The sequence below is a fragment of the Magallana gigas genome, chromosome 4 (assembly GCF_963853765.1).
Source record: "Magallana gigas chromosome 4, xbMagGiga1.1, whole genome shotgun sequence".
NCBI classification, from domain to species: domain Eukaryota; kingdom Metazoa; phylum Mollusca; class Bivalvia; order Ostreida; family Ostreidae; genus Magallana; species Magallana gigas.
Window position 1 is genome coordinate 14,612,798 of NC_088856.1, and position 25,629 is coordinate 14,638,426.

At 31.7% G+C, this 25,629-nt stretch overlaps 1 protein-coding gene across 1 annotated transcript in view; it reads right to left on the reverse strand.

Moving 5' to 3' along the window:
* The window catches only part of LOC136275121 (putative ankyrin repeat protein RF_0381), a 54,090-nt gene extending 47,277 nt beyond the window's left edge, over window positions 1–6,813 (reverse strand). Inside the window, exon 1 of the mRNA XM_066083446.1 lies at window positions 6,631–6,813. The gene's annotated coding sequence lies outside the window, so the exon portion shown is untranslated. The remainder of the gene's footprint in view (window positions 1–6,630) is intronic.
* Between the last annotated feature and the right edge of the window lie 18,816 nt (window positions 6,814–25,629).

Here is a 25,629-nt window from a genome sequence, read left to right on the forward strand (position 1 = left end):
ATCTGATTAAAATAGATCTTTGTCACGCTCCGAAATATCTGACACCAGTAGTCGCTATAATTTGTGTAGCGACATCAAATTTGTCGGAGCAGAGATCTGATTTAAATCAGATTGCTTGTATAATTCATATTGCACTATCCAACTATGATCTCTTGAAGCTTAAAAATTACTTCCAGTATCATAACCCATTTGAAAATATTTTTACACACACACACACACAAACACACACCACACACACACACACACACACACACACACACACACACACACACACTCTCTCTCTCTCTCTCTCTCTCTCTCTCTCTCTCTCTCTCTCTTGTATACATGTATTAATTAGTACAATAGTTTGGACTGATAGAAAATACAAGATTCATGTAATTTTTTTTATTATTGCCTGAGCCTCTTAAATTTTCACACCCGACAGGATGCAGTTAAAAGATGATACCTGTGAAACTGTGATGATCATAAAGTGCAACAGCAATCTTGTATTAGTCATTAAATTTGAACCTGATAGTGAACATGTACCTGTAAATATGTTAAAGCATGTTTTATTTATGGAACATTTACAAAGACTCTTTATTTATAGAGCTTTTAAATTACTTTTTTAAAACTTTAACTTTTAACAAAGTAATGGTAACGGTAATGGATTTCTTTACTCATGTAATGGTAATGAAATGCATTACTTCAAGAAAATTAAGTAATGGTAATGGTAATTTAATGCCCTAATTCATGAAGTTATGGTAATGTAATGCATTATTTTACAATGTAATTCGCCGCAAGCCTGGTCTATATACCTATAATGTATACATTTACATTGTTCTATTTAAACATTTCTTTCTCGCTATAACAAAAACTTACTCAAATAATTTTTTTAACTCCGTATTTTGTTGATTCGATAAAGCAGATAGCAAAAAAACTGATAAATTACAAAAAAGTGATTTAAATTATATTAACTCACCTCGATACAATGCAAGATATTTGCATAATCAAAATGACATTATACTTTATATGTTGATAAAACGATATAAAGTATGACAATGTATATGTTATAACACAACAAGTGTAGGCCCTGAGACGCTTCCATATGTAGGGGCAGAAATATGCCACCATACTAAATTACCTCATCACCCTTATATATACCTTTATATTAAAAACAAATGCAAAAGTTTGACTCGTGAATAGTTCTTTCATAGTAAGAGGAATCGTAAGATTTTGAATTTCGTCTATTCATATTGTCTGCAAAATACACTTTAATTTAAGTAATGCTCATATTTTCTGCGGAAACCGAAATGATATTTTATAAGGATTGTAACATTTTTCAAATAGCTGTTCAAACAACTTCAATGCGCGAATTAAGACCTACCCCGGCCACTGGTCTAGAGCCACACCCTCCGCTCCCCCGGAATTCAAATTAGTTACATTCATATAAAAAATGTCTAAAGATAGACTGGAAAAGAAAATTATTACTCGGAGCGCTTCCTTTAGAAACAATACACTAGATCAGCTCATGAATCTGTCTCAAAAACCCGCACAGGCCTAGGGGTTTAAACGTACATGTAATAGGGGTACAATAAACCATCGGTTTAATACACATCAAGATATAATACATATAGGGCTAGCAAAATAGATTCACAAACACCCTTTATTCTTACTTATCTAATCATATGTTCTGGTAAGAAAAAATTTGATTAATTGTTTACCCGATATAAGATAGATGTTTTGTAGGAAAGTGTATGCACGGATGATCTTTTTGATGTTGCTTAGATATAGGTTTTTTAAATCCATGATTAGATTAGTTGCTTAAGATATTGATTCTCGAATTTTTAATCTCACATCTCGAATCTGGGCTTTCATAGGGTCAACTGCAACTCAATAGAATCTGAAATTCAATTGAAAGTGTTAAAAAAAATTTTAAGCATTATGAGTAGATTCTCCGTTTTCCTTTTTCTAATTGAAATAAATTTACAATAGATTTTATTCACTAATTGTTGAAAAAATAAACATAGTTTTTTAGGAGCAGATCGAAGACCTGATTCTAATCAGATTGCTTGTATAATAGTTCGTAACAACATGGCAATGTCAACCAATTGTGAAACTGTTAGCGTTAGGCTATCAAAATCTCTGTAGCGCAATGGTTATAGGTGTAACGAAGAATATTGACCCGGGTTAAGAATTGACCCGGGGTCATTTTTTAACGATGAGAATTGATCCTTCAACGTTAAAAAATGAGACCAAAAGTAATGATTTTTCAGTGGCTTTAAGAATATTTTTCTAAGCTCTGGTGACCTCACGAACGTGTTAAATATTCAATTTGACCCTGTTGATAACTGACTCCAAAGGCAGATTTTGAACTGTATTTGAACACGAACTTGTTCTACACAAATCTACTTGTAAATTTATATTATACATTTATTCTTTTAAAATTCTAATATTTCATACTGTCCGATACATCTGCGAAAGTATTTGATTTTTTTTAGGTAGCTGATTTGTCCGAATACAATCGTTTAATATTAAGACAAAAAAACTCGGCGTCTGTTATTAAACAATGTGAATATATGTAATAGTTAACTAAGAAAGTTACTTTTGCTTTAAATAGGAGTTGGAGTAGCTTTTTTAAGATTTAGAATTGAATTCCATTTCTTTGTGTGGCAGAATTTTAAGTTTGCCAAGAACAGATAATAGTGTCAGAATGTCTGGTACATGTAACTACATGTAACTATACAAGTTATTTGTCCACTAAATTGCAAAATAATGTCGTCGGGAATAAATGTTGGTTTACAGTAGCTGAATTTTGAGATTATTTACTTGACAGCTTAATGTAATGAACAGTTGTCATACCTTTTATCTGAGTTTATCTTATTTATTCGACTTACAAATGTTAAAATAATGTTTTATAAACCTGTCAGATAATCTATTTCTTAAGCATCAACTTTCTGCATATGTATAGTTCTAAAAGATTACAATTAATCTCTATTATTTTTCAGTGTTCAACTTTATTCACTAAATGCATATTTGAAACTGTACAAACATCTATATAGTAAGGCCTTTCACCTATCCCGACCCGATCGCAAGATAGTTTAATTCATTTTCATGTAAGATTTTTTTACTATTCAAAAAACTATTTTACCATGTCAGTAACAAAAACAATGATAATGATTTTGTGATTATTTATTTCCACTATAAAGCAAAACTACGTTATCGTCAACCTCGTCTTCGCTAGCCAAGGGTTTTCGGTCCACTTCGTTCCCCATAAACTCTTGGCGGATTTCATTACGAAAACTCGGTTACAAGCTCCCTTTTATGATTGGCTGCAGCTGCGAGTAGCTAATCCAATAGCAGTGCTTGTAAATATAAACTTGAAAAGAAAACACACGTGTGATCTTTGGTAAAACATTCGGTGCTTTTAAAAAGTTGAGACACAAGTTTTCGTGTACAATGCCTCCCCAACGATGGTCTAAACAGATCGCTTTAATTACCTGTATATTTTACTGGGATTGAACATCTAGCAAATATTTAAAAAAAACTGTTTCACTGAATTAAATAGTTTATCATCTAAACATGTTTACCATTGTTCTAATATATATATATATATATATATATATATATATATATATATATATATATATATATATATATATATATATATATATATATATATATATCGAAGTAAAAAAAAAATAATAGCGCTAATCGCAAAGTGTAAGCGCTTTTATTTCTTCCTCAGACGTTTCACAATGCATTTAAAAACAAGTGACGTTAAAATCATTGACATTATACAAACAATACTATGACGTCACAATAAAGTATAATGAAACAGTTTATGACGTTCATGTTATTGCATAGTAACATTCTACTGTGTTTGTCCATTAAATTCCGTGATGTTTAAATGCCTCTAAATGCAACACCTTTTCACTGCGTGTGAATTTACATTTAAATTACATAAGTAGTTCTCAAACAGTGATTTCTATGTTATCGGTTAAAAAATGTATTTCATAAATGTTGTCAAAACACCATGTTTTATAATTATTCAACAAAACAGTTGACTTTATTGTTAACAGCAACATTTCAATAGTTATTTTTCATGGATTATATTTTCATGCTCGTCGATCTCTTCTCAACGGTCTCTGTGATAACCAGTTTAAATCGGTTTTACAAATCAGCTGTTCTTGCTGTTACTAATTTACCCACTCCGTGATCTGCAATTTATGTTGATTTATTTGTTAACAATTGATTTCTTCAGTAAGGGAATGTAAATATAAGCATTAACTGAGTTATTTTTGACGTCGTCGTGTCATTAACTGCCGTCAGGGGAGCAGACAAATTATCATAACGCGCGTTATTCAATATGTCTGCTCACCTGACGGCAGTTATTGACTCGACGACGTCAAAAATAAATCATTCAATGCTATAGTAAATTCAGGTATATTTTTAATTTTGGCTAAAATGGCCTTTCCCGCAAATATCTAAATGTTCGCTACCTTTTAGTTTACGGTATTCTGGATGTTGAATTAGATATTTGCGGGAAAGACCATTTTACCGTTATTCCGCTTTACAAGTTTTATAGCGACAACGTAGTGGAAAGGAGGGAAAAAGGAAAAACATTTTAAACAAACTCTTAAACCATCTTTGAACAGTGATTTAGCCAAAAATTAAAATACATCTGTATTTACTTTGCTTTACTATGCAATAACATGAACGTTATTAAGCTGTTTCCGTATACTATATTGGGACGTCATAGTATTGTTTGTTTAACACCATTGATTTTTACGTCACTTAACGAGTCCGAGTACAAAACGAGTACGCACGCTTTCGCGCAGCGTTTCATTTATATTGTGACGTCATCTGTTTGCTTTGTTAACGCCATGGCGTGATGGTTTCAACGGCAGATATTCAGCGAAATTTGTTGTAAATACTTCGTTTGATGCGTAAAATTGATATCATATTGTGGAATCAAAAATTTTTCGAAGTATAAGCTATATTTTGGCTCGGGTAAAAAATGTGAAGAGGATTCAGCAAGCCTAGATCTCTGTCACGCTTTCTTAACCTGCCTAAATATAGCTTAATTCATATATTTTAAAACAGTAACCATGTATTTTATATTAATGACCCTTAATATGTGATGCAATATATTTATTTATTACTTTAATATGTCTGAATGTTTAAATAATACTATAAAGATCACCATTTTGTCTTTGTCAAATAAACAATGGCATTTATCTGACAAAAAGGGAAATTGGGCAGACAAAAAATAACTTTGATAAGACCCCTGGAACAAACCAGGAGGTGAAAGGGTATTTTTTATTTGACAATTTGATGCCTTTTAGCAACAACTTTAAAGGGGCATGGTTACGATTTTTGTCAAAAATTATTTTTTCGATTTTAACGTTTACAACGCTTCAGTGAGGCATTTTTACTAGGCAACCAAAATTTAAGTTGAGTTATAAGCGAGTTATAGAGTTTATAATTCTTCGCTATGTAAACAAAGCTTTTGTTTACATTTTGAATGTTGAAGTGAAAATTCCAGTTTTAGACCTCAACTGAATGTGTTAACCGTTAGGAACTGTTTATTTATGCTTAAAATGAATAAGAAGATAGACAAATCAGCTTTAAACAGATTTTTATCGGTATATTGAACCTATGTAAACAAAAACAGAGCACGAGCCTTTTTTACATGACGAACAATTGTATGTCCTGTATCTTGCTTTAAACTCATCGACTTGCACCCAAACTTTCTTTGATAATAAGAAATGCATTTTTGAAGCATTGTAAATAATAAAAACAGAAAAATAAAATTTGACCAAAATCGTTACCTTGCCCCTTTAATTTGTAGAACAGGGAAAAAAATCCCTAGAGTAGAAGTTTAAAAAAATTGTGAAAAAAATGTGCGAAATTGATACATTTCAAGCAAAATTCCATAGGGTCCTATGTTAAAAATTAACATGATTAATGTGGTTTTTTTAAATGAAAAAACAATATGAGAATCAGAAAAATAATCATCGAAATGTTCCATTTTTTCGTGCATAAAAATATAGACATGTAAATTGTAAAGAATAAATATGTAAACTGCTAATTAGATAAATTCAAGTTATAAATATCCATTTGTTAATTTGTCCTTCTTTGCTGTTGAATAAGAAACGCATTCATTCAACACATAAGTCTCAAAATTTAACGTTTAAAAACAACCCCTGGTAAATTTTTAATTCGGGTCAAAATTCTTCGTCACTGAAACATTTGAGTTTATGAACAACGGTGCATTTTAAACATATTTTTTCCCATATTCGAATATTTTATCTGTCATTTTCAAGTCGAATCCATCCCTTGGTGCTATATTTTTAATGTATGTTAGAATTTGGAGTTGTATTTGAAACTTTCCCAGTCGGTGTGGAGGACACCTAATGTATAGAACTTCAGTGCATATTTTTTAAAAACAGTGTACTTTAATACAATTAGTGAAAACATGTATACCAAAGCTGATAAGAGATTATTATGGTTTTGATATGTTTATATATCATATATATTAAATATGTATATCATGTATATTGTCAAATATTTGAAATAATAAGGAATGTAATGGTATTAAATGTATTAAATCAATATTTCTTTTAATAACAAAAACACCATACTCTGTACCTTTAGCTACAAAAATATGTGTTTTGTTGTAGCAGAATTCAATGAGCGATTCATGGAATTTGTCTGGAACACAATGGTATCCTCGTGAATCACTACATCCGATTCTGGCTGAAGCAGCTTGCCATTCTGTCTCGTTCACTGGACACCTATCAACGAGCCGTACTTCAATGGCATAGTTGTACTCCTCCTAAAATAAAGTTTTAGTAATTAATTTTAGCTATTGTGTGTCGTATGACGCTTCCATTTTTTTCAAATTAAATGTATATAAATGGTATAGGAAGTTAAAGATTCGATCTGTGATATTGATAATATATATGAACATGCAATGATATTTAAGAGGGCGTTACAGTTCCATTGCTATTTTTACCGAAAGGAGTTGCAGATAAAATGGAAAAATCAAAGTTACATTTTTTCTGGGGAGTTTGTACTTACTTTCAAATAACCATTAAGTAAATTTGAAAATGGTTACAAAGACAAATGTGGCAGCTGTCACGCTTTATAAAAGGAGAATCCTCAGTGTTGTGTAAAACGTGCTTCTTTGAAGCATATTTAATTTAACCTCAACTTAACGTTTAGAGTCCAACAATTCCTTAAAAACTGCCTTCTCCGATTTTTGTTTCCAAGAGCAAAATTATTAAAAATCTATCTTTTAGAAAAAAATATTAATACCTATGAAATCTAAGAACTGTTTTAATTTCCGGTATAAGTTATGTCTAGAGTAGAAGAGTGGTTATGCCGTTATCGCCAATCTACCACGAGAGTACACGCAACGGCCAATGAAGCATTGCGTTAAATGATGACACTTTCTAATCGGTGTGTATTTCAATTGCGATTCGCAACAAAGATTGTGGTCTGCGCATTTATATACACCCGCCCAAATGCCGGAGAAAGAAACTTACTAAGTTGTACTCGCAGGTTAAAAAATATTACACACAAAGTTATTTGAGAACAAACGAGGCGACGTTTACTTACATGTATAAATAATGTCAGTGAAAAAATGTTTTCTTAAAGCAGGGACGAGCGCATTTAGATTAAAGACACAGATTGCACTTCACTCTTCTAAAAACGCTATTCAGTTTATTGTGAATAATTCGTGAGAAACTGTTTAGTGAACATAATTATATATATTGTACGTTACCGTTTATAAATTACCATTTGTGTGAGTTAAACAGACTATTTTTCCTCACAAAAAGTTTGCTGAAAAATGTTAATCCACAGAAAATATCAGGTTGAAACGCCTTGAAATCCATTAAAATTTTACAGCATAAATCTTCACTTATTTGTTTTCAAAAAACTGAACGGAAAATCTTTGAAACATCGTTCCTAGCTTCGAATTCGTAAAATGAAGAAATGTTTGGTTAGTTTATGAACATGTAAAATTGTAAAATGGCGACTCGATCTGCACGTGAATTTTACAATCCAAGGTCGATTAGCGTGTTTGAGAGAAAGTCGGCAGCAAAAGCGTCAACATCAGTAAATATTATCTGATAAATATTGAGGTACATGTAATAAAATTAATGTTTCTACAGACTGGCAGAGTTACAAAATCAGGTTTATTTTGTACTTGCACTTAACAAGAACAATAAACACCAACAACAAAAACAATATTTATTTTGTGAATTTGCGTTTTTGCATTACAGAAAGTCACTCACACAGAAACATAAATATTTAACGTCAACTATTTCTGAAAACTGAAGTTTTCATTTGACAAGCAGCTTGTCATTTATGCTCACGAGCACATTATCATTATACCGGTATGCTCAATAACAACCTTATCAAGTACTGACTACCACCATCATACACTTTAAACTTTCCAGTGCAAATCTTGAACGCCGGAATGAATATATATCAAACACGACTTACCGACAAAACCTTAAGTCCCGCCCCTTACTCTTATTGACGTTTCCAAAAAAGAAAACAATTTTTTTTGTAATGTACCCTGTTCAACCCAAATAAATTAAATTTATCACAGATCAGTCTAAAGTTGAACACATTTTTAAAATATGTGTATGCACACTTATAGAAATAAGTGTGTCATCGATCGGTTGAATTCAATAAATTGCAATTTATGTAATATTTATTTTTAGTATCTATGGTAAATTATGTGGAATAATATGCTACGACAAAATAAATACTGCCTCAACTTGTATTGATGTGTTAAAATGATTAAATGCTAAACAAAAAGAGGAACATGTTTAAACAGTGTGGTTTGACAATTGATTACACCATAAAAAAAGAAGTGATAGTTGTGAGAACTCTTAATCAATTATTTCAGTGATTAAGCTTTTGTAGTCTTAATACAAAGTTTCGAAACGACAGTACTGGCATTTGGTGCATAAGTTATCAATATCGCGTAAGCAGGTCAGAGTGGGCGGGTACTAAAACGGACAATGAAAATGCTTGTTTTATAAACTGCAATTCGCGATTCAAATTGTTAACCTGTCACACTCAACGCATCAGTCCATCAGTCGCAGCGTAAACACCATTGCTGGTTTTGCAATAAAATAGATTGTTATTGTCTCCGACTTTGAATCCCGAAACAGTTGGAATATTTTATACATATTTCCTTTAATCGCATGAAAAGGTTATGTATATTGTTAATTTAGGAATGTCAGAATATAGTTTTTTAAACGCTTGCTAATGTAATATTTTGCTTGCGTGCTTAATTTTTTTTCAACATTACTTCAACATTACTTACTGTAGAATCCCAGTTATAAACTTGAACTATAAACATTCGTTCTGTACAAGGAATTGCAAACTATGTCATGCCCAGAAGTGCTTGAGAACAGGACCCAGCCCCTCCCTCCTACCCAACCTATTTAAACCTCCGGTGTTGTTTTTCATCTTGAGAGAAATTCCTTTAAAGTCATGTACACAAAATGTTCCATTTTAAATTTCTAAAAATTTGCCACTCCTGTTTGTTTACATTACTACCCTTTCATCATTTGGGACTATAAAACATGTATCCGTTATGCCCCAGTCACACATTCACGGATCAAGTCCACGGTTCTACTACGGAATATTTTCCACGGTTGACACCGGAAAATCAAATAATCGTTAATGCCCCAGTCACACATTCACAGATCAACTCCTAGGTTCTACTACGGAATATTTTCCACGGTTGACACCGGAAAATCTAATGATACGGAGTTAGTACGATACAAATTGATACTTACGAATTACTAGGGATTTATACAGAGTTAAAACGGACTTCTACGTTCTTAAACGGTTTAGTAAGTTTTTCTAAGGAAGTACTACGGTGGTTTCATCCGTAGTGGAATTTTGAACATGTTCAAAAATTGTCGCAGCTATACAAGTTTTGCTACGTTTGGATACGATAACAGACGGAAATGCCGCGGGTCAATACATATCGCCACGAATGATTCCGGATCGCTTCCGTAGCTAATCCGGCATTTAATCCGTGAATGTGTGACTGGGGCATAAGATATATCCAATTAGCACGGAATGGTATTATCGCAGTAAATATACATCTTCCTCATTATTATTTTAATATGAATGTATTTTTTTGTAAACCTACAATATCAGGTTAAATGAGTTTTTCGCATACAAGCTAAGTACATGTAACTGTGATAAAAGTCGACAATTTTCAATGACGTAGTGTACGCTCATGAAGAATAAATCTGAAGAGTCTTTTTTCGCGCCAATAGAATTAAATCGATTTTTTTTTCGGATGTTATCGTACCAAAATGACAGGCAGATGTTTACTTCCGTCACAATTACCTAGTTGAGTGAATAACCTTTCCTCTTTTTATATGAAGGTTTGGGTTGTTTTTTTTATAAATTGTTTATTTTCAATTAATTTCAGATATTAGATATGGAACATGCTGTGCATATGAGTTGAAAAGAAAATCTATCAAAAGTGTCAACTACCCCGGGGGTCTAGATCGGCGGGGGTCCTATCCTTCAGCCCCTGTGTGTAATGCTGTTTTCAAAGATACATGTACAAATGTACGTATTCTTAAAAGCAAAAATATTATTTAAAAAGTATGAATGTGATGAGGCAATAAGTTAATGAAAATATGTAAGAATAAATACGTTGCACATTTTGTTGCACCTAGGTGTTTATCTTATAGATACTATAGAAACATGCAACAGTTACAGCTCTGACGGTTTGAATAGCCAGAATAATAATAATTTATGTGTTATTTCAAACACGCCGTACATCATAAGGCAAATTGATATGCATTGTACATTAACATTGAAATACAGAGTAAATGGTCATCTTCTTAACTGCATTAATGAAAATCAAAGGGTAGTTGCCGTGTTCGAAATAAATGCGCGTAAAATGTTTTGAATTTTTTTCCTGGTTACGGAAGATACCCGCTATGTAAATGTAGTTGCCTACGTAATGTATCAGTATTTAGAAATGACTCTTCTTAAAAGGTCCTTTCCACGTTAGGAATAATCCCTCCGCTTGTTTAACAAAACCTTCTTTTCAACAATACTAACCTTCAGATTTGTTGAAGATGTTGGTGATCCAAACATAGATAAAATACATCCCCAACAGAATAATCCTTCAATGTCAAGAAAATGAAGATTATTATTACATTATGTAACATTAATCACAACTTATACGAAAATTTCAATAACAAAATCCATTTTCTGTCTTTAGGTCACATAAAACTAAAGGTTTGCGCGAGGTTTTCAGTTTTTCTGGTGTGCGTTGTTCGACCGTCTGTCTGTAAACTTTTCACATCCTTTACTTCTTCTCTAGAACTAATTGGAAAAATTATCGTCAAGTAATGAACGGTGCCTTCACGTTGATGAAATTCAAGAAATAAAATTCTTTTCATGAAAATGAAAAATCATGTTTTAAACAACAATTTCCAATGAAATATGAAGGAGAAACAAAGTAACAAATCACGGAGTTTTGTCTATTTCTTGACGAATGAAAAATATTTGAAATATCTACAGTCTCTCCAAAAACGGCATTAAACAATCTCTTGACCTCCTCTTTAAAATGATATCAAATTGATTATAGGTACCGGGATTACTTTTCCCGTGATCAGATAAAGAATGTTAAAATATTGGGTTTTTTCTACATAAATCATTTCAAGCCGTAAAAAACGGGAAAGAATTATCAAATCAATTATGATGTCATATTACAGGATGAATCTCTGCCATTTAGTTTACTAAAATGTGACTGAATGATTACTGAAAGGTGACTGAATGGCATTGCTATGCCATTCAGTCACCTTTCCAGACTATTCAGTTAACGTTCAGTTTACTGAATGGCATAGGTTCATCCTGTGATCATAATAGTTCCAGCATCAAAAAGACAGTCTGGAATAATTTACTAGATCTTTACCTTAAGCCAAATTTTGGCATAATGCATTTTTGTGGTTATACAATCACTAAATCACGTTTCCAATAATGTTAGAAATGTATTTTTTTACACAAAAATTCGTTTGCTTTCCATTGTACGTTTTTACATACATTTGACGGTTCTCAATTGCCTTTAATATTTGTTGATTATTCATATTTAAAAGATGTCGACGTTTTTTAAGCCTGGAATCAACAATTTTATTTAGCTTATACTTAGTGTATTGCATTTTATGAATATTATAGAATAAAATATTATGAAGCATACACTGTAAAATAAAGTAATATATATTCATGTACATGTATTCCTTCTCTACGAGGGTTTTTAGAAAAGTTTGCGGACATGTTCGACTGTGAGCGAACTATTAACATGATATCTGCGAAACTTTCCAGATTTAATCCTGACGTATTTTCTAAAAAATTTGTAAAGATTTGTTTGTTTTCAATGCACTATAAATTATACAGCTTAGTTATTTTTAAGATATGCTTCATGGAGAATGTCAGTTTTTAATTTTATATATTGTGTACGCAGTTTTTCTTATAAGGGAAATTTACCGTTTAAGTGCATTAAAATAAATGACATTTCATATGACATCACATTAACTTATGAAGGTAATTTGGTGAAAGTTTCAATTAAATTGAAGAATTTCTAAATGTTTTATTGCCGAATTTTGGCAAACAACGCTAAAAAAATGAGTCAAAAATTTTGACGTCAGTGAAAATCTTGGAGCACCGGCCCTCCTTTAATTTTGTGTGCATACAGGAAAGTCTACGATGGAGACCAAAAGGTTCTTAAATGCTGTAATTTTTATAGGACAGAGGTTTACAATTAAAAATTACAGAGTTTTAAACATAGAAGAACCGATTTTTTAGCCCTTGCAGCACACCCCCTCCCCTAAACAGCCCGGATCTTGGACCTATTGATTATGGGTTTTTTCTTATCTACAGTCAAAACTATGTGGACAGAGATTTTTAGACATATGATTTACGATATGCTACAGAGACATTATACAAAAACTTGACAAATATGGTAAGAATGTGCATTTTATAAATAGGTTAAATGACTTGTGTGTGGAACTGAAAAGTGTTTACTTTTAAAGAGTAACATGCTCGACTATTAGTTGTTTGACATCACCTGGCATCGTGGAAATATGAAATTATGCTTCGTGAAATTCATATGATTTTTAGACGGGGTCACGTGACCCCGTCTATTAGTTTACTGTCAGCCGAAGTCTCAAACCGGAAGGCACGCGTAGAACACATGAATTTAGTCTACGCGTAAGAAAATAGTGCAGAAACTTTTCATGCATTTCAGTGAATATATATCATAAAAACAATTATTAAATTGTTTAAAGTCCTCTTTGTATTAACCAAATTCTATAAAGAAAATAATCAAATAGCTTTATCGATCAAATTATTCTTGCTCGGGTTCAACAGTTGTAGTGATTTTTGGAATGAGTTACGTAACTGAATGCACAACGCCGTTGACGATCCAGTTAGTGGACGATCTCATTTATCTATAGAAGAGGTTGAATGTTGAATCGAAAGTAAAGTTCCCAAACGCAATGTGCCATTTTTGAAAAGTTGTGAATTTTATTTTAACAATCTATCACCTGAAAAATACCGAACTTCATGCGTGAGCTGAGGTTAACATCTGGACTGTTTATACACATATGTCTTACATATTAAATAGGTGTTTCATTGGCTTCCAGTCTACTTGCGGTATGACTGCTTTTCATCCCTAAAGGAATTTTGTACATAGAAATTAGAAAGAAGTCTGAATTTGCCTTCTCGTTCAATGACTCTTAAGTTAATTAAACTGAATTTAGATTTTGAACAATGCATTGTAAGCATAATCTATATAAATGACACATTTGGGGTGACCAAAAGATCAAATAATATATACAATCTTATCGATTGAAGAACCAAGTTAAATGTTAATGTTGATGTTGTCCGGATTAGTTGGAATATATAATTATGTAATTTTTTTAATGTTAATGTTATGAGACATAAGTTTACACTTTTTTCTATACTTTATAACGGACAAAACCAGTTATATTCATGATTTAAAAGAATTCTTCATCAATATCCTAATGTCTCCCATTAGAAACTTAGCTGATCTTTCTCCCATCGGTATATATCTCGCACCAATATTAGACCTATGAATTCAGAGATCAGATAATGCATGGTTGTTATGTTTTAAATTTATAATTTACCGTGTGGTAGTACATGTAAATAAATACATTTAGTACTTGTCGCAATTTTAGGAAGATAAAAACTAACAGTTTTTATCGTAGTTTTAAAATCTGATTTACAACTCCTTTATTGTAGCTCTTCGGAAAAATTGAAATTAAATCGCTTTCAAAATCAACTTCATTGTTTTCCAAGACACGCATGAAAATGTGCGCAGTAGCAACCTCTAATGATACAACGTCCACTAATGATATAATGTTGCATTAGTGGTCAGAGTATTGACCACTTATGATATAATTTTATCATTAACGAACAACCTAACCGTCCGCTAATGATATGATTTCAGATTTATATCATTAGCGGTCAAAAACCTTAACCTCTAATGATATGAAAAAAAAAAGAGAAATAAGTACGATCTTGACCACTAATGATACATTAAGCATACATTTTCAATTGCATTAGTGGATGGATTTGCAACCTTTAATGATATAATTTAATGTAATATTTTATATATATATATATATATATATATATATATATATATATATATATATATATATATATATATATATATATATATTTATTCGAAATGTTAAATCGTATTTAGGTATAACTGCGCTCTATACTTACAAAAGCAAAGTATCAAGGAAAAATGACGATGCTTACATTTGGAAAAAAATTTTGCTTAAGTTACGTCATAGATAGACAGGTCAGTGACAATGATGACTAATGTTAAGTCTAATATGTTAGACAACCTCTGTATAACGTTGGATAAAGATTTGATTTTGATACGATACTACAAAAAAATTGGTAAAAATTGGGGGGGGGGGGCAGTTATTTGATCATATATATAGTGCTTAATTGTGCTAATTATTTTCAGTTGAAGAAAGTTTGAAGAAAAGCAATTTTACGGTATTAAAAAATTATTGTTAAACTTTTAGCGGAATCTTATTTGCATAAGAAAGGTCCAATTCATAAGCTATTTGCTATTGCGGTCTGTAGCACAATTGAATCACTAATCTGTTGTTAAGTTGAATTTGTGGGTTTGTTAATTATATATTAGAACAACAAAGAATTTAATTAAAGATGGCTGAATTAAAATTACTTCAACAATGGTGAATATGTCGGTGTAACAAAGAATGTTAACCCCGATTGAAAATTGACCCGGGTTTGATAAAATTATATCATTAGTGGTCAACATCCCGACCACTAATTCAACATTATATCATTAGTGGACGGTGTATTATTAGAGGTTGCTACATACCACGTTTTCAGTCTTATGAAATATTAAATGCTTGAAGTCGGAAAAATCAACCTTTAAAATGTCAAATTACCCAAGACGGCAAATATAGCGGATAGTATGAAAGAGTTAAAGTTTTGAAACCGAAACTTTTAAGTACACACATGTACAATTAAACTGTGAAAAGCAAGTTACACTTCTGTTCGAAGACAGTTCAAAACTCTGAAGTCGGAGTCAGTTTTCAACAGGGTCAGGTTTAAACGTGTCGATGTCATTAGAAGTTTGAAAAATATTTTTCAAGCTGTTGAAAACTGACCCCAGGTATAATTTCACGACTTTTGGTATCAATTTTTCAACGTTGAAAAATGATACACTCTCAGTAATTTGATTTTCATACTTATTTTCATTTGGTAGTCATTTAATAAAACATACGCCATCCTTCAAAGTACACAGTAATTTTGCCGTAAATCACTTTGTCCGCGAACTTTTCTAACAATCCTCGTATATTGCAGTTTTCATTTTTTGGTTAATTAATATTTTTTATTCATGACTTTCATAAATTTTTTTTACATACAATATACATGCAAGTATAGATTTATAATAATTCACTATGTTGTGATTTTTTTTTTGTAGGTAAGAGTGAGAAAAGATAGAACACCTGGGTGAAATAAAATACATATATACAAGCACAAAAGAAAAAAAACCAAAATCATATAACATGCAAACAAACTTATAATTGATAGCTCTAACTTAAGAGAGTTTCAAATGTGTGATTCTACTATACATAAGCAACAGCATAGACATAATATTTAGCATGTACATGTATATTTTTATCTATGATAGAGAAGAAAGAGGGAAATTAAAAAGCTACTGGGACAATTGTTGATATGCGGTAAAGCTGTTCTTCAGGGTTTGCTTATCTAAAAGATTAATTATATTAAAGAACATCGCAATCAAATCGTTTGAAATAAAAACAGAACAAAAATTTATGATTTAAGTGATTGATTTTTTCTTATTTACTATGCGTGCAGGCATCTTTTTTTCTAAACCTTGATGAAAAACTTACTATTCAGAAGTGTATGAAAAATTTTCAGCTGGATCATCCTGAATAGGTATTGCTGCTTTATTCTTAAAAGTCCTCGAATGAATCTGTAAATGTTTCCCAATAGAAAGATGATGTATATGTAGATTAAGATATACCTATGCTGAAAAAAATATTTAAAATTATCAAAATTCAGAATAAATGAGTTTTTATGAACAAACCTGTTAAATATTTCCCAATAGTACTTTCTTTTTGATGTTTAAACTTTGCATAGTCATGTCCTTTAAAGTCGCAGTTGGTTTGTTTATTCATGCAGAAAAAAACTGGTATTCCCAGTTCTTTTAGTTTCGATACTTTTTGGTAATTCACTATAGCGTTTTAATGAATCACAATCATCAAATTTTAACGATTTTAAAAATTACTCGTTTTAATGAATTTAAGAGTTCGTTGAACTTTTTTTAATGCAAATCAAATCAAATAAAAAATATAAGCGGGGACCAATATTTTGCAATTATAATATATTGAATCCCCTTGTCATAGATAATAAGGTGAAAATGCCGATTAAAAAAATTATAGTCAATTGAAATCAACAATAATCATGTGTTTTTGTTTGTTTAGTTGTTTTAGTCGAATAGTAACTTGGTTCTATTTGAATTCTTCAGCACGTTTTTTAATAAGCATTGCAGTAATTACTACTTGGATTTTCATACAAGTGTGTCTAAATATAGAATTAAACATGCATTGTTAATCAGTAATCTAAATATTTCGCTTTGATGGAAACATTATTGATTGCATCTTTTAAGATGAAATCCTTTTGTACAAAGGAACAAAATAACACTGGTTTAATAGATAAGGGATTTTATAGAGTCTACGGCAGTACCGGTTTTATGTTTAAATTGAATAGCCAATACTATTGTGTAAAAGAGCTGTAGAAGAGCCTTTGTCATCAAAGGCAGCAATCCAAGGGTTTTTTTCCCCATTGTTTTGAGTGTCGGGTCACCAGCTTATTGAACTCGTCGTTGGAATATAATTATACTACTACAAAAACTCTTATCGGAATGACATCTCTAATCAATATTTAACATTTTGTAATTAAACAAAACTATTGAAGTTGTGAGACCATTTTTTTTAAATTGTAATACATGTACAAAATATTTACAAAAATTCAAACTGGATAATGTAATAATTTGTTTATATTTTTTAAATTACAAGACTTAAGATTAATTTGTTGTACAAACATTGTCTTGCTGCAATTGTTATTGTGTTGATATGTTATTCAGTTGTACACTGTACAATCGAATTAATTGAGAAATAGGACGTGTGCTTAAAATACACCGAACAACAGATGTATCACATCAGACGCAACGATTTGTTGAAACACATATTAAAGTTGAAAAAAATGACAGCCAGTGCAAAGACAGAAAATGTCAAATTTGAAATCCAAATCTTAACATTTAAACACAGATATTTAAAATCTTTATTACAAAGCATTTCCCTTTGTTGTAATGGTTTGTAATCGCACTTCACACTATAAAAGATTGTCGGAGACGTCTTGGACTTTAAATTTTCAAAGATAATGTTTTTATTGAGTATTGCATATTTACATTATCGTTTTTGTTTTGCTTTGTTGTTTGTGGGTTTTTTCTGCCTAGCAGAATGTCATTTTTGTACAGTTTGTTTCGTTTTAAAACAAGGAGTCGAGTAAACTTGTGAGAAACTTTAACTTTAACTGTAAAATTTAAAGTTAATTACTTTTGTCCTTTATCTCTAATTTTGCTGCAACTGTTTAAGTTAAACAGCTTTGTTAATCACAAGTAGAAGTTATTTGTTAATTGATCGAAAAGCATAGTACATGTATGAGTAACTCATTATTAAATGATTATTAGTGTTTATTAATTCTTTTTCTTATGTTGTAATATCTTAAAGTTGCTATGTTTATCTGTAAGCTTGTGGCAAATTTACCGCAAACAGTTTGCCGGAAGCTAATTTGCATACGAATTCTGAATTTGCTGCAAATTTGCCGCAAACAGTTTGCCAGAAGCTAATTTGCATACGAATTCTGAACTTGCCGCAACTTTGCCGCAAACAGTTTGCCAGAAGCTAATTTGCATACGAATTCTGAACTTGCCGCAACTTTGCGGCAACTGTTTGTCGCATATTTGCAGCAAACCCTCTGCAAATTTGCGGCAACTGTTTGCCAGAGGCCTTATATTTTGGTAAGGGTTAGTTTGAAGAGGAGTTAATATCGATTTCATTAAATGCTGTAACAGATATGCAACCTAGCTTTCCGAGAAAATGGTGGATTTTTTTTATTAAAAATTACTTTCTTTCTGTAGTCTTTTATCATGGCAGTATAAACATTTTTCGTGCGTTGATTGGTATCATTTTGTTCTGCAAGTTCTCCAGCGACTGTTTGTAACAAAGAACAGTCTCATGCACCGTTATTGTCCTGGTAACGGCCGAAAAAAAACAACGCGACTTTTACTACCTGTTATATTTCAGGCGAAGCTTTCGCAAACAAGCGCGATATTCTTTTCATTCTAATTAATTTTAGACGAGGTTTTATGAAATTTAATACGTACACTTAGTATTTTAAGGTAAATCATTTCACATATATTTTTGTTCTATGATTATTGAGTGAATACAAGCTTATGAATTTGTTGTTTGAAAACGCTTAATCTTGTATAGCGTTACGTTATGACGTGACTGTGTTTGTGGATGCCCCGATTTATATAGAATTTTCCAACGACCATTAGAAAGAAACCAGAGCCGCTGGAATGTTGGTGTCTGAAATGTTCTTACCACATAAGTCTTAAAGTACTTTTAAAAAAAAATCTACTGTTCATTTCATCCTCGATATTGCCATTGATTGAATATTCCGAACTTCTGTAAATTTAAAGCGTGGGTCACACTTAAATAGAATAATTTGAAAATTAGTAATAAAATGATATGACATCTTCAAAATTGGGTAGCTGACTTCTCAACAATAGCACATGTGAACTAAAGCAATACAGATTGAAACTGCTAAATACTGATCGAAACCTCGAAACAATTGACATTAAATAGTCTATAGTACTGTATTAGTTCAAATGCAAAAAACCCCGATTTATATAGAATTGTACAACGACCATTATAAAGAAACCAGAGCCGCTGGAATGTTGGTGTCTGAATTGTGCTTCCGACGTATGCCTTTCAGTACTTTTTTTTTTAATCTTATGTTCGTTTCATCCTCGAATTTGCTCAAAATATTTAGCAATCACTATAAAAGTTATTTTAGCAAAGAATTGTATCAATAGTTCCACCGAGAACCAACAGCAATTCGAAAGCTCTGGGTAGGGGGGACTCAACCGAACCAGAGGTATTCATGATATCCACCAATGGTCCAGGTCTTTGGTCACAACCAGGGATCATGATAAGAACTTTGTTTTTAATCACATGAAAGTTAGTTGAAAATCAGCCACCAAAACAGCAAGCCAAACTAGTGTGTTAATTTCATAGGATCAATACATTTTATTGAGTGAACAATTAAATCTGTGGTTCAGTGTATATCTAACTGTTCTAATGATTTCACATTTTCTTTTCATAGTTTCGTGTACATTATAAAATATCGCGCGCAATGACAAATACAAATAGCGATGTCACACTTACAGAGATATCACTCTAGGTTATTTTTACGTTGTTGATATCTGAAAATGTCAGAATAAGTCGAAAAGTTTATTGGAACTAAATTACAGGGAATTACTTCAACCATTTTTCTGGTTTATGGTTTATCTTTAGCCTCTGCACAAGTTTTTCAAATCGAGATTGCGAACACCACAGTGGAGTATGGGTCAACAGATATTAGCATTTCTTGTGTGGTGACGAACGGATCTACGTTCGGCACAGTGTTCGCCATCTCCCTTAAAAAGTCCGATGCTTCAGTTGATCAATACGTTACATTTGGTGAACAATTACATCTGTGGTTCAGTCTATATTTTAACTTTTAGAATGATTTCACATTATTTTTTATATAGTTTCGTGTTCATTATAAAATATCACGCGTAATGACAATAGCAAACTATGATATTTTATTAAACAATTAATACAGTGTGTATTTTCACATTCACAAATTACGTATACGGTAGTCAAAATAATTAATCAGTTTAAAATTTTAAAAAATTTACGAGGTGACTTAAAAATAACGATGTCCTATATACAGGAATAACAGTCTAGTTTATTTTTTCACTATTACATGTAATATCTGAAAATGTCAGAATAAGTCGAAAACTTCATTCTGACTAAATTACAAGGAATTGCTTCAACCATTTTATTTTTCTGGATTTTATTTTATCTTTAGCCTCTGCGCAAGTTTTTCAAATCGAAATTGCAAACACCACAGTGTAGAATGGGTTAACAATTGTCAGCATTTCTTGTGTGGTGACGAACGGATCTACGCTCGGCACAGTGTTCGCCATCTCCCTTAAAAAGTCCGATGCTTCAGTTGTATCCATAACTACATCCCCCAACGAAGTCAATTCATAGCAAGACACGTCCCTGCAGAACCGTAATGGCGTCACAGCCAATGGATCCTTAAGTGACGTCAGCAAGGCGCACCTTCATCTTTACATTCCGAGTTCCTCGGTCGTTTACACTGATGATGAAGGTACTTACCAGTGCACCATGTCAGGGTTAGATCTGATGAATACTCCGGTAACCGAAAATTCGGAGTCAGTGTTTCTTAATATTACAGGTAAGAGTCTTGGCATAGGACTTCGATTTTCTTGCAATATGTTATATATTGGTGAAAACTATCTCTATTTATAGTACTAGTGTGAACTATTATGTTGAAAGATTATAACATAGAAAATTAAAGTAACCAATCAAAATTTTGTGTGATTTATCACTATTAAAAAATCCCCATTGTATTGTTCGTTAAAATTAGTAAAATTCACTCGAAACCAATAATATGGATTTTATAATAAATATTGACGTTGTGTGTTTTAGTTTTATTTATATTCTGTAGGATATATTGATACCACTAAAGGTAGGAGATATTCTGATATCTTAATGGGCCATTTTCCTGTCTTACATCTCTCTCTCTCTCTCTCTCTCTCTCTTATTTTATTATATTTATTTGTTTTGCAGCTCCTGATTTGTCGACAATAACAGTTCCAAGCTCAACAAACCCAGGTAAGGGGATAACACCAGTGACAACATAGAGATTTGGGCTCAACATTCCGCGCAGTTTATTCAATAAAAGAGTACTTTCCCTTTTCCCTTTCCTTTGCATATTCTAGCGGCACGTGAAAAAATCATACCCAAAAGGTTTTTTGAAAATAAAACTTACAAACAAAAAATGAAAACAATTTCTTGGAGAAGTTTAGGTTTAATGTATTGGCCAACACTAAATATGAATAATTTAATGCATTGGCTTACACTGAATATGATATCCTAGTTAACAGTTAAAGCAGCAATATTATTGTAATTGCAGCAACACCTGTATCTACTCCGTCTTCATCCTCAGGTAAAAAGGCATATTAAAGTGTAATCTTGCTGGTGTACATATATAATACCATACTGTTCAGCATACACTATAATACCATATCGTACAGTACACAATATAAAATACCTTGCCGCACACATCTAGTTTATCTATCTAAATTACATTTACTCTGCACTGAAGAACGTTCCATGCTTTGCCGAATTGGCTGTCTTAAAAACTTCACAAGTAAATCATGATTACAGCGTGGACCATTGAACAGATAACTCATTTATTGGATCTCAAAAGATAATTTTCATGATTGCAATTTTAGCAGAAGTTACCCCCCGTTGGCTTCCATGTTGTGGTTCAAACTGCCTTGATTCCTTCATTATTCAACCAATTTCAACTTGCCATAATGGGCAATTTGACGCAGATACATGTAGCGCTATTCTTTATGACATATATATAGAGGCTTGTTAAAGGTTCCCATACCTTATATTTATTATGCTGTTCTGATTTGCCCCTTTACATTTCTGCCATACTTGTTTAACTGTGGTTGCTCAAAAAAGGAAAATTCACTGCTTTTACCCACAAGATGGCGGCCAAAGAAAATAACTCATGCGGAATGGGAACTATTTATATATTATACCTTTTGAGAGCGATATGCATAAAAAACTAATTAAACTTGATTTTGAAGTAAAGCATATCATATCTATGTGATTTATATTTAACTTAATCGATAACGCAATACTACGGTGTATTACATCTATCTATAAAATCTACCAAATGACTGTAGTAAAGTAGATTTATAATCTGCAAATCTTGTTTGGCGTATGGTGCGTTATTGATGTTCGGTTTTTATTCATGTTTGTACATGTATGTAGTAATACGTGGATTGTTTTCTGTTTTTACTAACAGCATAATAAGTAAAAAATATTCGTTAATCATTATTCGAATCAGTATGCAACATGCTATTACGAATTCAAATGTTGAATATAGCTTTTAAAAGAACTTGTAAGGTTTTTTTTAACATTGATTTCTAAGCATACGGTTTTAAGTTAAATATGCGTTAATAGAAATGTGACCGTTTATCAGTTATTTCAAGCAAAACTATTATTTTCCGATGCTTTCATAGAATATTTGCAGCAAAAGTTAGATAGACACTGTAGAACAATTTATCTGGTTTTTAGAGGGTAAAATAAGAATATTGTGAAACATTTTTAGGTCACCTGAGTAAACTAAGTTCGTCGTCGTGCGTCGTGCGACGTTCGTCGTGCGTTAACAATTTTACACTTTTAACTTCTTCTTAAAAACTACAGGGCATATTATTACCATTTTTGGTGTGAGGCATCTCTATGGTAAGAGGAATCTAAATTATGAAAATCGTGGCTCTACCACCCCCGGGGCACCACAAGAGGGGCCAAATATGCAAAAAAAAAACCCAAATTTTTAAAAATCTTCTTCTCTACTCCCACAGATGTGAGGAAAAAACTGGTTGCTTGGTTATGGTTTCCATGAAGCCCTCCACCACATTTGTGAAATTCATGGTCCCTGGGTCAGGGGTTCTGGCTCTAGGGTGGGGCCACTATGGCCATATAGTAAAAATGTATTAAATCTTAGAAAATCTTCTTCTCTACTCCCATATATATTTTAAAAACTAAATGTATGATTATGATGTCCATGAAGCCCTCTACCAAAATTGTGATATCCATGACCCCTGTGTCAGAGGTTCAGGCTCTAGGGTGGGTATGAAAATATTGTATAATGAACTTTGCTAAAACTATTATTTAGAAGACAGTATTAAAGTAGAAGGCACACTATTTTACATATTAGAGATTAAAATAAAAACGTGTGAATTTTAGTCAGGCACTTTAACAAATAATAAATCACAGAAACCATTGAAAGTTGGACAAGTTAAATCCCGATTTTTCAATTTGTCCACTCATTTTATTATTAAGTACTAATTAGTGCAGGGTTTTTTTAAGGCTAAACAGGGAAATATTGTCAAATTAATTTAATATCCATCTAAAAATATTTGTTTTCCAATTATTATCGTTTCTACATCTTGTGAACAAGTGTCAAACCAGGAAGGAAATACGAATTCGTGTCATTCAATTCCAGAACGGATGTAGACATTTTATGCATATCCAAAATAAAAGCTTTTTTCCCATAATTCTACACATCTGATGCAATATATGTTAACTGTACTTATTATAAACAATATGAAAGGGAAGGGAATATTCTTTTTTTTTAAATACATGCAAAGCTGTGAGTAAATCTACAACAAATTCCGTCAGTCTATGCGAATTATTGAATATGTATAGTGAACTCAGCATCAACACATAAACAATTTTTTTCTTCTAACATTATAAAGTTTCTTTCTGTTTTTGTTACAGGTTGTAAGCTGTCCAGGGGAAGTATACTGCTGATGTTTCTGACTATTCTTGGATGTACAGTGATGCGAAGATTTTGAGTTTATTTTTAAAAGATAAAAAAAATGATACGAGATCCAAAACACATCAAATTTAACCCATTTCATTTTATTTTTCATAGCCTTTAAATTACAAATGCAACTATGATACACCTTTAGTACTTATTATGTTATATTATAATCCCTTGAGGAATTCATGTATATAAATTTGGTTTTGATTTATAAATCGCTAATTAAAATTTATTTTACTTAATCAAGTTTGTCTAATTTATATGAAAACAGATATTTAGTTTTTAAAGGCATCGATAAGTTGATTTTTTGTGATGAGTGGAATATCTAATTATGTTCTCTGAATATGTTCACCAAATACTGCATTGTCTGTCTTGCGTGAACAAATAAAATCCTCAATTTACTTTGATGTTTTTTAAATAGATATGGTCGTCGTTTTCCTTCTCTAATTGTATCGATTGATCAAAGCTTTGCATTTGGTTTTAAGTTTTCGATTTTATACACAAACAGACACTGGATATCAGATTCATGTTGTAAGTTTGTAAGTTTTTGAAGTTTGTTTCCCTTCATATTCATGATCCCAACTAGAATGGGATATATATAAGTAACCCTTTTTCAACTTTTCACCAGTCACGTAGGTCACGTGGTAAAAACCATGAAAACATACATGTTTGTTATTGTGCAATTTATAAACAAATGTAAGTGTAGTCGTAAATAAAAATGAAAACTAGAACAGAGGAAATACATGGTCAGGGATCATTGTTGCTCTGTAAAAAACTACAAAGGTACATTTACATTTCCAAACTGACCCCTCTAGTCTGAAGTTTTGTTTGGGAAAAATGTGCTGAGTTCTGGATGCCCTAGAAAGAGACAAAGTTAACACATCAAAATTTTCATATAACAGCTAGAGTTTATACTACTTGGAAAGGTTTAACATATACACTCAAACATACTTTTTCTTGACATTTGAATATTTTTTTTTCTTATTGATAAACATACTGTACCTGTACATTTCCCTACAGCCTCATATCTTCAAAGTGGTGAAACATCGTTAGTAAAATGCGCATGACTGAAATCATTTTCTTATAAATACTATACTGATTCGCATTTTGAATCAAGAATTGTCGTTCCACGTCCTATGCTGCAAGAACGACCATTCGATTAATGATATATGTCTTTTATAACAAATTAGAAAGATATAAAATAAAATATTAATTGAACTACAACAATATGCAACGATCAATTTTAAAAATCTTAATGATATGAAAAAACCATTAGCA